Here is a 13,059-nt window from a genome sequence, read left to right as displayed (position 1 = left end):
AAGGCCTGGTTTGTGACCCAGAGTTTTCTGCTCTTAGGTTATAGATGTTCTCTCTTTCTTACATGAGACTCAGAAAGCTGGGCCCCCAAGAGTGCATTTTACACTACTTCCTTCAGCTTATAGCAACTTCCCATTAAATATTTTTGATTTAATAAACCATCTTGCTCTATACATTAAAATTCCTCCACCTACAGTAAACGAGACTGTGACAATTAACCCAAACCACAGAGACCCCAATAAACCGTAATAGAAAGGATTTAGAATTCCTTATTTCAACAATTTAGAAAAGCCAACGATACCTTTTCTAGTGGGCACCCTAGGAGAAACTTTAAAAGGGCCACAAAATGCCCTTTAATTGGATATTAAATTTGACTACTCAAAAATTCCCAACACGAAAAGAAAGAGGAACAGAGCACAGAATATGCACATAAACTCTTTTGGTAAGCAAATGCCAACAGGATGGAATTTCTGGCTGGATCCAAAACGAGCGCCAAACTAAGAGTGCAGCACCCAGCAGCTCTGATGGGGACATCATCAGAAAGACTACCAAAATGTTTTGTGTTTAACTGGTAGGAAAGGCTGGGCAATTACTGCTACCAGTGCCCTGGACACTTGGCCTGCAGCCCACGCAGACACAGAGCTCTGGCTGAGCCAGGCATGAGCTAAAAGAGAAGACTTCCAACCACGTTCCTGGTAAGACACTGGGAAAATGAGCACAGGGCTGTGCATTCACAGACCATTTACTTGACATGGTCCTCCTAATTATTTTTGAGACAACTGCTCTGCAAGGTCAAGATTTAGTTCTTTGAATTCTATGCATTATTAGGAAGTCATAATTTTAAAATTCCAAAGATAAAAGGTAGGATTTTGCTGAGGAGGAGGGAAAGGTAGATATAAATGCCTTGGCTCCAAAATTCCCAGGCATAAATCGTGTAATTTAAATCTCCTGAATCTGTGAGTGAAGCCACACTATGCTTACAGCTGTTGTTCAGAGTGCAGAAACCATTTGGCCCGGGTTTGAACAGCATCTTATATCTTCAGTGTTGCCTAAAATTTATTATTCATGGACCATGGTTCTTTCCTTTAAGAGCACTTGGCTGGAAAGCTCTGCATTTCATGCATCAATCTCACCCGGGTTAGCAAAGAAAACACTTCTCATTAAAACAGTGCCAATCTGTTTGCATAGAGAATGATGAAAAAGAAAATCTCCAAATGAAAAAATGCTCGTGTCAGTTAAGCTGCTCGGGTTAGTGTGATATTCCTCCATCTTCCTTGCTTAAAATCCAGGAGAAAGCGTTATATGATTCATGAAGAGGACCTGGAGGGGAACAGCACCACATCCTACGACTTTGTGTTTTCTTCCCCACCCTTTTTGGGCTGCAGAGAACAGCTGCTCATTGTCCAAAATAGCAACTCCCTTTTCAGTCCTTTTCACGTCAAAAGGAAGGCATCTTATCCGTCCACTTTTCTGAGCTGAGGGAGGTGTAAACACTCATTTCCTAGTGGGAGCCTTCACACATTGCAGCTCTGTGAACCCTGGCATCCAGAGGCCAGAACAAAATCTTCACGTGATTTTCCCTCACCTCCTTTACCAAATTTCATCCTGCCCGTGCCTCACCTTTTCCTCTCAGCTCTCCAGCCCCCACTTGCTGCCCCCTCTCAGGCCACTGAGCCAGAGCTGCTGCTGCAGAGGGTGGGGATGGCTTTGGTTTTGTGATACCTTATCAGGGGGCTGATGCCTGTGTCTCACAAAAGCCCTTCTTAATGGCAGGATAACTCTGCAGCTTTCTCATGGCACCAGCATTTCACAGCAGCTCTTGGGCCAGTGGGGCACAAGCACTTCCCAGTCCTTTTCATTTCAATGCCACTGCTGAACTCTTCCAGGACATTTTGTGATTTCCACCCCCAAAGCTGCAGAACACTGCTCCAGCTCCTCTACCTCAGCTGGAGGAAAAGTGCTATTCAAAATACAACTTCATCTTTTATTTATGGCTTTGTGTATTTCAAAATGAGATTTTTTTTTTTTTAAACCTGTCAAAATTTAAATCCAAACGGCCCTCTTGGTTTGAAGCCAAGGCCTTTTCCTGATAAAGTAGAGCAAGGAAACTTCTGTAAAAGTGGAAGTGTCTGAAAAGAATGTAGCAGTGGGTCTTGGTGGTAACAGAGGGTTGATGGGCAGTGACTGCACCAACCTCCCAAAGGAAAAAAACTGAAGCTTGCGTTTTCACCACTACAAAAAGTTGTTTTTGTTTTGTTTTTTTTTTGAGAAGGAACTTCCTTGAAAAATAAAAAAAATGTAGGAGTATAGGTCAGAGTTTTGGTTCAGTTTTAATTTAAACCCGAAACACCCTTTATTGAAATGAGCAGGCATTTTGTATTTATAGCAGCACTACTCAGGAGTGAAGAAAATACTCAAATTTCCCTGGGATGTGAGTACATGGACACATGCTTTATCCTCAAACTGTTGCAAAGCACATGCTAAAATATTCATTAATCCAATTACGGGCCAAACCCTGGACAAAGCTTCACTGGCCCACGTGGCTTCTGCCCTGAGCGTGTGGGTGCCATTCCCACAGCCCCAGCTACCACCAGGCAGAGCCAGCCCTCCCTCCCACGCTGCCCATGCCTCCCCACAGGCAAGGTTCCCTTCGAGGGGAACCCCTGGGGACTCCCTGGAGGTGCTCCCTGCCCCACACAGCCCTGCTACCACAATGGTTCACTGGGATAGGGAAGGACTTCCCAAATTCCCACCCTGTCCCTGCTGGGCCGGACTCTGCCCAGCCCTAAAATCCTCATTGTGATGCCAGCATGCCTCCACTGAGGGGCAAGGTGGGATGCTCATCACAGGACCCTGAACAACAGCCTCAGCTCAGCCCAAACTCCTGCCACTCCAGAGCTGGGAAAAGCCACACAGGCACCACCAAAAATCCCACTCTGTACACTCGCAACTGATGACAGCCTTTTATCTCTTGACCAAAGTGCCAGTATAGACTGAACTCACCCAAACTCGTACTGGGTTTACACTGAATTACAGGCAGCTAGAGATATTTAATAATTCAAGTGGATGAAAACTGCAAGGCTTTAATTATTCAGTGTAGCCATCCCTGTGGCAACTTTCACAATAGATAATAGTGCACTTTTCACACAGTTCCCTTGAGTGAAACCCTGCTTTTTGCAGATGCTAAGGTTCTCCATTTGTTTTCTTTTGATTCAGATTCCTTGCTTTTTCCACGGAATTCTGGGCTTCTTCTATGTTATAGATGTGTTCTTCTCTAATGTTCTGATAGGTCTGCGCTGGCTGCAGGTCACAGCAAAGTCACAAAGCAAATCTGCACCAAACCTTAGGAAGCGTGAGGCCAAAAATCCTTACAGATTCCCCTTCACTACAGTACACTCTGCAAGGGTTTGGTTTTTTCCTTCTGCTAAGCTGCATCCTCTATATTGCATGCAAAAGTGCATTTATGTAAATTTTCTGATCTAACAGATTCCCATCAAAAGATATTTCCTCTTTTATAAAAATTAGGATTTTCCTTCCATCGCCTGAAATGATTTCATGACTTACCCTAATTCTAGACTTCGTTTCAGCCAAACTTCAAGGCAAGTTTACAAGAGTTTTAATTAATATGAAATTAACTTAAAAACTACTGAGGGGATAATTCCCCCAATGTTGCTTTTATTCAGTACATATGTAACAATTCCTTCTTCCCTCTGGATTTATTTTGTCCTACAGATACTCAGCAGGATTTTGCAAGAGAGAAGAAAGAAAAGCTGTGAATTATAAATTCATCCTTGCATTTTTAATTCTGTTAGTCTCACATGAAGCAGGTCCTGGGACAGCATCCCACCCAGGGAACCCCTTCCTCAGCAAATCCCTGCAGGTTTCAGTGACCTTGGTAACACCATGAGGGTCATGTTTTCCCCTGGCTGGATTGTTCTGGAACAGTTTCTCCAGTGTGCCAGGCACCCTGCCTGTTCTCTGGCATCAGGCATGTGTGTCCTCTCGGCTTCTTTTTTCTCTTCAAGAAACTTACTGATTGTGTCTTCCACTGGAGAAATCTCCCTTCCCTGGAACTCAGCATTTTACCATCTCTCCCTTTTCCCCTTTCCTCGTTCTGACTCAAAAGGTGTTAATAAACTACACCCCTTCTCTGTTCCTGTGGAAATCCCCTTCTCATACTCCTGCTTGTGCCTGTAACAGAACGAGTGGAATGTCTTCCCAAACAGCAGCCCAGGAGTGTGATGGGCACAGAAGCAAGTCATTGTTAATCTCAATATTTATACTTTACTTGGAATGCAACAACCAAGCTCAAAACAGAGGGGACTTTTCCTTCCTCAGCTCAAAAGTATGTGGAGAAACCTCAAACAGAGAATGCAGAAGGAATCCCAGATTCTGATGAAAAGTTCAACCCCAAACAAACCTACAGATCATCTAGGACATACAGAAACCCTGCTCCATGGAAAAGACTGAACCTGAACAGGTTTCAAATGGGGTAGAATTTCTCCCAGAATTCGGTTGTGTGTAGCTCATTGCCAAGCAATGATAATCATTCTTGTTATCATCATTTGCACTGTGGAATGGTTCCGAGTGTGCAGGGGAAAATGCCATTTACTAGCAAAACCTTGCACCAATTAACTTGGGTAAAAGCAATAACTATGAGAACCCTGTGCTAAAATATATACAGAAAGAGGGGTATATGATACTTCACATAAAAAAGCGGTTATGTGGCTTAATAAAGCTGTCAATCACATAAATAACTGTTCCTATCAAATGTGTATTCAAACATCTCCTTGGGCAAAATAAGAATTTACATCACCCCCCTGAAAATAAATCTGAAAAGCAGCAAATTCCTGACCCAGTCTTTAGTCTCATTTGGTATTTTGCTTTACAAGCAGTGGGAAATGAAGAGCATCAACCCACATTTACAAAAGAATTCTAGTGAGCACACCCAGTGCCTACATTTCTTTGCAAGGTTTTTCTGTAACACAGTATTTTCATTTTTAACATTGTCAGACACACCAGCCATGATTTACCAAGTGCCAGAAAATTTAATTTGTGAAGGTAAGTGCAACTATCACCACATTTCCTGCAGTCAGTGCTTCTTTCAGAGCATGCATGAGGAACCCCTGGTGAAGGCTGAAGCTGTTCACTATCCTCATGAATTGTTCCAAAGCAGCAAGGAGCTCAGCAAAGAGCATTACAGAGGATTATTAATTCCCTTCAGGAAAATAATACATGGGGAGGTGTCAGGACCTGGAGCCTAGAAAGTGAGACTGGAAACAACTGTCCATAGCAAGACTATTACTGCAGGGAAAAACAAAACACACACAGAGGAGCATTGACCCTTTCCTTGGTTGACCTCTGAGTTCAAGGGATGATGAAGTAAAGATGAAGAGAGCAATGGACCCAAGGTGAGCACTTCCTTGGAGCTGGGACATTCTGACATATTCCTTAGGACCAGGCAATTCAGCTAGGACAAGACAAATGGGGATTTTAGGGCTGGTCAAGGTATTTAGAGAATCCTGCCCAGCTGTGGGGTTGCTCACTAGGTGTGAGAAGGGAGAAAAGAGGAAATTCCCATTCTCTAAAAAAAAAAGCATGTATGAAAACCAAATGAGTAAGAAACCTGCTGACTCACTACCAAAGGGCATTGTGGAATTAATCATCCCTGCTCCTCCCCCAGAGGTCAGAAAGAATTAGTTTGCTGTAATATTTTTGGAGCATTTGAACTACCTAGAAACCAAATCAGCTGAAAAACACAGACCTTGACTGGGAAAGTTTGGAAATGGTTTCTAGCAGGGACCATAAAATAGGCTCTTACAAACAGCTCTGAATTTCCCCATGTGTTTTTTCTATGAAGCTGTTATTTGAAAATCTCTTCATTCTGCATCCGTGGGGAAGCACAAGGTCTGCACAATAACAGCAAGAAGTCCATGTCCAGCACCTCCACTGAGCCCTGCTGACTTCACCCACTCAGGGCTACAAGGCAGGTACCCTCCCACACTGACCTTCCTTTGTGCCCGAGAATTTGCTAAAAAAAAAATAAATGCAGGAGAGCAGTAAAAACAAGAGCACCTCAAGAAAGAAGGGGGGAAAAAAGGATGTTTTGCAACACTAGTCAGAAAAAAAGTTGCTTCAAACTCCAGATCTGCCTTCTTGCCTCAAACTGTGTTTCTAATTTACCAGAACACGTGTGCTCCCAAGTACCAGTCTGTGTGCAGCTTAATTGACTTCACATACTTAGAGCTCAGTTCAGATATTTTGCTAGATCAATTCATACAATAAAAACTGCAGAACTAATACCACATGTTATTTAGTGCCTATTAAAACACCCTCATGTATTTAAATGTGTGTCATAATCTAAATCTACGGAATTTCCCAAAGGACAAAGGTCATAAAGGTGGACAGTCAGTAGTGTGTTTGCAACATGCTGAAGGATGGAAAACCTCATTTATTTCTCTCCTAACCTATACCTGCCACTGGTCAGCCCAGTTTTCTCTCCCATGTCAACATCACAAGTAAGAAAGAGCATGGCAAGAGGGCAATGGGACTTTGACATCAAGGGCTAAACCCCCTCCAGCCACAAGGCAGAAACTTCTTCTGCCAGAGGATGGGAATTCATTTATAACACGGAATTTGGAACTGATTTTCATCACCACTGGATTTAGTACTCCTAAAAGAAAACTGTGATAACAATAAAATCTTCCATACAGTGTGTGGGAATGGATTCTAGCATTTGTATGCCAATTAATGCTAATGTTTAGTACATATGTTTTCCTATTTTTACAGTCTTTTTTATGTATCAGAGTGACATTTATGAGGCCAAATTAACACAAGTTGTGGCCTTCTGATGGGATTCAGTTCCTAAAAGGCACACACTTCACTGGTGATGCTTCAGCCACACATAGGGCCAACAAAGCACAAACAATACCCAGAGAAACAAAGGAAAAACAGAGTTTTGAACAATAGATATTCAATTTCATAGCACATTAAGGTTCCTGGAACACATGGATGTGAAATGTTTTGTGTTTACACCATGGTTCTCCCTCTGAAGTGCCTGGGAGGATCCCCAGTGGCCCAGTGAGCAGCGCAGCAGCTCTGCAGCACAGCCAGGCTGTGTTACACACACACACAGAGCTGGCACGAGCGTGGAACCACAACACACCTGACAAGTCCAACCAGAAGTCATACCAAAGTCTGCTCACATTCTTCAGACCTGGGCCGTCCCTCCTCAGTTTGAAAACTTGCTGAGTTTGAGAGGAGGGGATGAAGCGGGTCTAAGAAGTATTAAGAGTAAGAAGGAAAACTCCCATTTTGGCTGAGCCAGTGACTCCCACGGAACCCTGTGCTGGTCCTTATCTTCCCGTGCCTCCATTTTTCCATCTGTAAAATGGTCACACACACACAAACACCACCACTAAAGCCAAATGCTGCCTCTGACCAGCAGTTCCCAAGCAAATACCATGCCAAACAAAATAAAATAAAGTATGCTATCATAAAAGGGAAAACAACTGCTGGAAAGTCAGCCCTTAATTTTCCAGTGGTTCTTTCTACCTCTTCTCCTCTCAATTCCTTTTACTTGTACAGAAGTGCATGCGTAGACAGACACATTGCAAAGTAAGTTATTTAGGAAATAAAGGGATCATATCTCCTTTTCCCAGACACTTATAAAATTATGTTGCTGCAGGATTTTCTGCATGTGCTTCCCTAAACATGGTGCTTTCCTGAGCCAATCCCAGTCAGGATCCTGATCCTTTTCCCAGACCAAACTGCAGCAGCTGGCAGAGACAGACACGTGACCAGAGTCAAAGTAGAGAACTTCAAAATAAAGAAAGGTATGTTTTGAGAAAATGCAAACTGATTTAGTGACAGTTAATAGTGTTTCCTTCAGGCTAAAACCTCCCTTTTTACTTCACAAAAGCTTCAAGTAGTCCTAACTCTTACAAAAATAAATAAAGCCAAACAATACGTAAGATGCCTCTTTGCACCTCTCAGATTAAGTGACCTGAGCCTCCCTTCAGGCCAATTGCACATTACTGCTGGGGGAATTGATTTATAAGGGACCCTCCACAGGTATCTGACAGCTGTATAAACTATGGAGATAAAGCAACAATGCATCAGCACAGACTGAAAATCATTTAAGCAGCAGAGGCCTTTAAAATAAACATCTGAAAGCTGAATTTACAATAGAATCATTCAGTTAGTTACAAAGCAGAAGTGTTCTTATTTGCTTTAGAATACCTTTGCAGCAAGAAACTAAGCCTTGGTATTCTCTGCATCCCTATTTCTTCTCAGAGTTTCAGGTCCAGAAAATTGTGTTATCAGACAGTCTGGAATTTTGCATAAATAAGTTACTAAATGACAAAATCCAGCAACTGAAGGTTAGAACAGAGTAGTTTATAACACAAATCTTGCTCCCACTGCATAAATTTGCATTCTGTGAAGCTGCCGTGATCCAAGGATGCCTGGAGTCAGTAGAGGGGCTCTCACTAAACCTCTCGCCAGGCTCTGAGAGCACAAACCCACGGAAGGTCACACAAGCTGTGTCTGGCAGGCCCAGGAGGGGAATTGCTCCTGAGCTGGTGGTGTTCCTCCTCCCACTGACACCAACAGGGGCCTGCACCTTCTGCTCTGTTATCAGCCTCACAAGCCAAACCCACTCTGGAGGACTGAACACACAGGAAACACAGGCATGTAATTTTTCCTATGCTGACATTTCTCCAGCTCATATTTCTGCTTTCACACACGGTGACCTCCAGAAATTGCAACACAGCACTTTTTAAAATCAAAGTGTTCTCAGCCAGTTTCATAGAACACTGGGATGCTCTTCAAAGCAGTAGGTGTATGTTCAAAATGTGCATGGTCTTAGGATGGATCTCCATGCATCATGAAAGCAGAGATGACATATGGCTGCACGATGTTTTCTGACTAATCTACCCCATCCCCGCATGGAGTTCAGGGTCTCACCCTGGCTGGGCAGCAATAGCTGCACCCTGCTCATGTGTTTCATGCAGGAAAGGTTCTAATTTCATTATGACCCACATGTTTTATCTTTCAGTGCATACGTACATGCACTCACAATCACACAGAGACCCTCTGGGACAGCCCCTCAGCAGGAGAACAGCCCCAAGGATGGAGCCCAGGCTTGCCCAAGCCAGCCCCACTGACCCTCAGCCTTTGGGACAGCCCCTCAGCAGGAGAACACCAATGCACAGCCCCAAGGATGGAGCCCAGGCTTGCCCAGGCCAGCCCCACTGACCCTCAGCCTTCGACTCCCCTAGCAGTGCCCAGGCCAGCCCCACTGACCCTCAGCCTTCGACTCCCCTAGCAGTAAGAGCCTCGCCAGTGATGCCTGGGGGAGCCAGCAATTCCTTCTGCTACTTGCAGAGGGTAATATTTTCCAGTTGCCACGTCAGCAAGCTCCTGGCATTCAGCTGTGAGCAAATAACATTTGAACTGTATAAAACAAGGCTGGTGAGGTAATGTGAAACATTACAGGGGCGCCCAGTAGAGCCCCCCAGGTCAGTAATATGCAATTTAAAGTGCTCCAAAACAACAAACAGATCCTATGCACAATAGATGCTAATGACTCTTAGAAACACCCTCATCACTGAGTTAATTTTAAGGAATTAGGTATTAATAGCAACTTCTTAAAGTCCTAGAAATGAGGAAAAGCTGTGGGAGCACCGTGGATAATTTGGGGCCCAGGATAACACAGCTCTTCCTCATCCTCCACTGGAAAAGAACACACTGCACAGGGCTGCCTTCTTTGCTTGCTAGTCCCAAAATGCCTACAGTGGTTAGGCCATAGCATTTATTGCATTTTTCAAACATGGCAGCAGAGTAAGTGAAACATTCAGAATGAGGAATAACTTTCACTGTTTTATACTAAAATGGATATTATATTTACATCAGCAGGTATTTTTATATTACAGCAATAAAACAATATGGCGTGTTCAGAAACATGCAAGCAATGACTATTCAAACTGTCCTGCTACTCCACATCACAAAAAGCTGACATAATTGCATTCCAATGAAGCCTCATAGCACTGCAGTGCTGTTCCTTTGCTTTCTTCACAAAGTATATTGAGAATCTCCTCTAGTTTCTCCAGCCTTGACTATTTGAACTGGCCAGTATTTATGCAGTAAAAATTCTAATTTCATGACGACCCACACCTTTTATCTTTCAGTGCTACATGCTCATACACCTATGCTCTGTGCTCCTCCAGTCAAGTGTTCTCCAAGGCGCTCCTGAAGTGCAAGGCAAAGCTGTAACTCAAAGCAAGTGGAATACCCCTGATCTAGTGAGGCAGGAATGGGCTGTCAGTCCTGAAACTTCGGCCACCAAAACCACTCCACAAAACCTGGCCGTGGAATAAGAACGGAGAATTCCTCCTGTAAAATTTAATGAGGGCAATGTTTGTGTTTTACAGGGCATGGGTGTGAAAAACAGCTGAGTTTTAGCCCTGATGACATTTTCATATAGCTGAAAGTAAAAACAGAGAGAGACTTGACATCTTGACATAAAAGGGGTGCAGCATTACATTGCAAGGGCACTCTGCATGAGTTTGGAGTGAGAGCGCAACATCTGATTTTAGTTCTAGACACACAATGACACCACGAGAAAGTCAGACAGGTTCTCCTTACAGCTAATAGGAAATACAGTGATTGGACAATGATGAGGATATAAGATTCTGGGGTTGGAATAAATGGAAGTTACCCCCAAAAATACGAAGACCAAAACATCTTTCTGCATAGTTCTAGAAAACACCAGTCTAGAGCCAGTGATTCCAATGTGTTCTATCAGTTGTTTGACATCAGAATATTTCAGTTAGAGCCCCTAGTGTTGAATAAGAGAAACAAGGGAGGGAATAGAATTGACCAGGAAAATGACAGGATAATGCAGAGGTGCTACGGTAGCATTTGAATTTCTACAAGAAAATAAAAAAACTAAATTAAACACATAAAGCAGCAGAAAACATTGCTTTTACAAGCAACAAAAATGTCTAGATATGTCAAAATTAATTTATTCTCAATTTATTTTTATACTTGACAATGTTACAGAATTTAATGAGAATGCTGTGTTTGCCTTGATAGATTCTTGTCAAAATACCTCTCAAAACCACTGCATTCTCAGTAAAAAAGTGATTTTACTGCAGTCCCACTTTCTTCCAGGAACTCTGGTATGTCTCTTTATGGTCAGCTCTACCTTTATGTTTAAAAATTACCATTCTGCCACATGAATGACCTCAAACCCTTCAGCAAAGGCTTAAAGGCAAACAGGTTTAGTTCCAACCAATCACCCGATTTTTCACTTGATGTTTTACAGAACCAACAGAACTTAAAAAATTAAAACAAAAAAATCACAACACACAAAACCCTGCAGGGACCAAAAAGAGTGTAAGGCAGAAGACCCCAAGTTTTAAATATGAGTCCAAGAGTGAAGCTGCTGCCCACAGAGCAGCAGAGCACTGGCCCAGGCCAGCTCAGCTAAGGCAGTGTTACAGCCCTCTCCCCTTTCCCCACAGCACCCCAGGAAAAGGCAGCGTGACACCCAGCTCCACCAGCAGTATTTCTATCTGCTCCCCTGATCCCAAGAACGGTTTTACCAAGGGGATCACTGTATTTTCACAGCTATGGCATTATGGTAGATCAGCCTGAATCTCCTCCCCAGCCCTTGGATGACACAGCTCCATCCCAGCAGCTGGCCTCCCACTGGCCAGGATTGTTTCTTTTGAGGTTGTTCTCAGTTTTTAAAACCATTCTGCCTTTACCAGAGGGATTTACTTCTCCAATGACAGTGAAAGGTTTACTTGCCCTCTATAGAAAAATTATTTATTGAATAAAATCAAGCACAGTCATCATGAAATGAGGAGTCAATTCCTAACACAACCCAAGCCCTCATTTCAAGGTTATTTTCTGACTTATACCTGGCTGACCTCAGGGCTTGACCTCGTCCCCACCACCAAAAGAGCACCAGCTCACATGGGGCGCAGGGGCCACTTCAACACCCTCAAAAGGAGGTCTTTTCCAGCCTGGTTGATTTTGTGATTCTGTGAACATCACTGGCAATTATTTGGCGAGTTCTTTTGAGCCTCTAACTGCAGCCCTTCCACAGGGGTAGCAAAGGCAGGCCCATAAAATACAGATGAAGCCTCTGCCTGCTGGGCTAAGAACTCAAGAGAGCAGATTGGAATTTTTCCACAGATTTCCAAGTGTTTCAGACCTGTCCTGGGCAGTGCTGCCTGAGCAGATCCCCATGACAGATATACTGAGTGCGTTCTTAGAGACTCCGCACATCCCAGAGCAGGGGCATTTTGCAATCACACATTTGCTGTCATGTCTCTGACTTGAATCATAAACCTTTACTTCACCAGCTCGGAAGAATGCAGCGCATGAGATGATAACCTTCCCTGGATTTTGCAATGTCTGCACTTTCTCAAACACAGTTAAAAATTTACATGGCATTAGCAGCAACTTTTTTTTTTTTTTTTTTTTTTTTTTTTGCATTTTAAAGAAGTCAATTCATTGCTACATCAGCATTTTAAAAAGACTTACATTCTGTGTTGGCTTCTACCATGGCTATGGCCCTTCCCAAAATGCATGAAGTGACATGGTCTGAAAAGAATATCTCAAATTCCATCATTCATGCTGCCCTTTCTTTTATTTATGAGGATGGCTTTGGGCCTGATGAGCTACTCCACCACACTACTCTGTCCCAGTTTTACTTGAACTTCGAGTGCATACACTGATGTTTATAGACTAAAGAAAATTTATTATTTATGGGAACAGTTGTGTGTCTGATGAATTACTTCCATACACTACTGCCCCAGTTATTTAAATTGTAAGTGCATGTAACTGTGACTACAGAGATTAAAGAAATAAAAAAAAAAAGCTTTGCATTTGTACCAGAAAGAAATTTACCATGGTTTTTAGTTGCTTAAGGATTTCATTCCATTCCTGAGGTACACTGCCAGTTCAAAGATAGGGATGCTCAGATTAAGCAAGAGCTATTGCAGAATTAGTATTATTTTTGCTTTGATGCATTTTCTCCATTTCAA

Source organism: Motacilla alba, chromosome 3 (genome assembly GCF_015832195.1).
Source record: "Motacilla alba alba isolate MOTALB_02 chromosome 3, Motacilla_alba_V1.0_pri, whole genome shotgun sequence".
Lineage (NCBI taxonomy): Eukaryota > Metazoa > Chordata > Aves > Passeriformes > Motacillidae > Motacilla > Motacilla alba.
The sequence above is the reverse complement of the archived record's forward strand: the minus strand, read 5'-3'. Positions refer to the sequence as shown.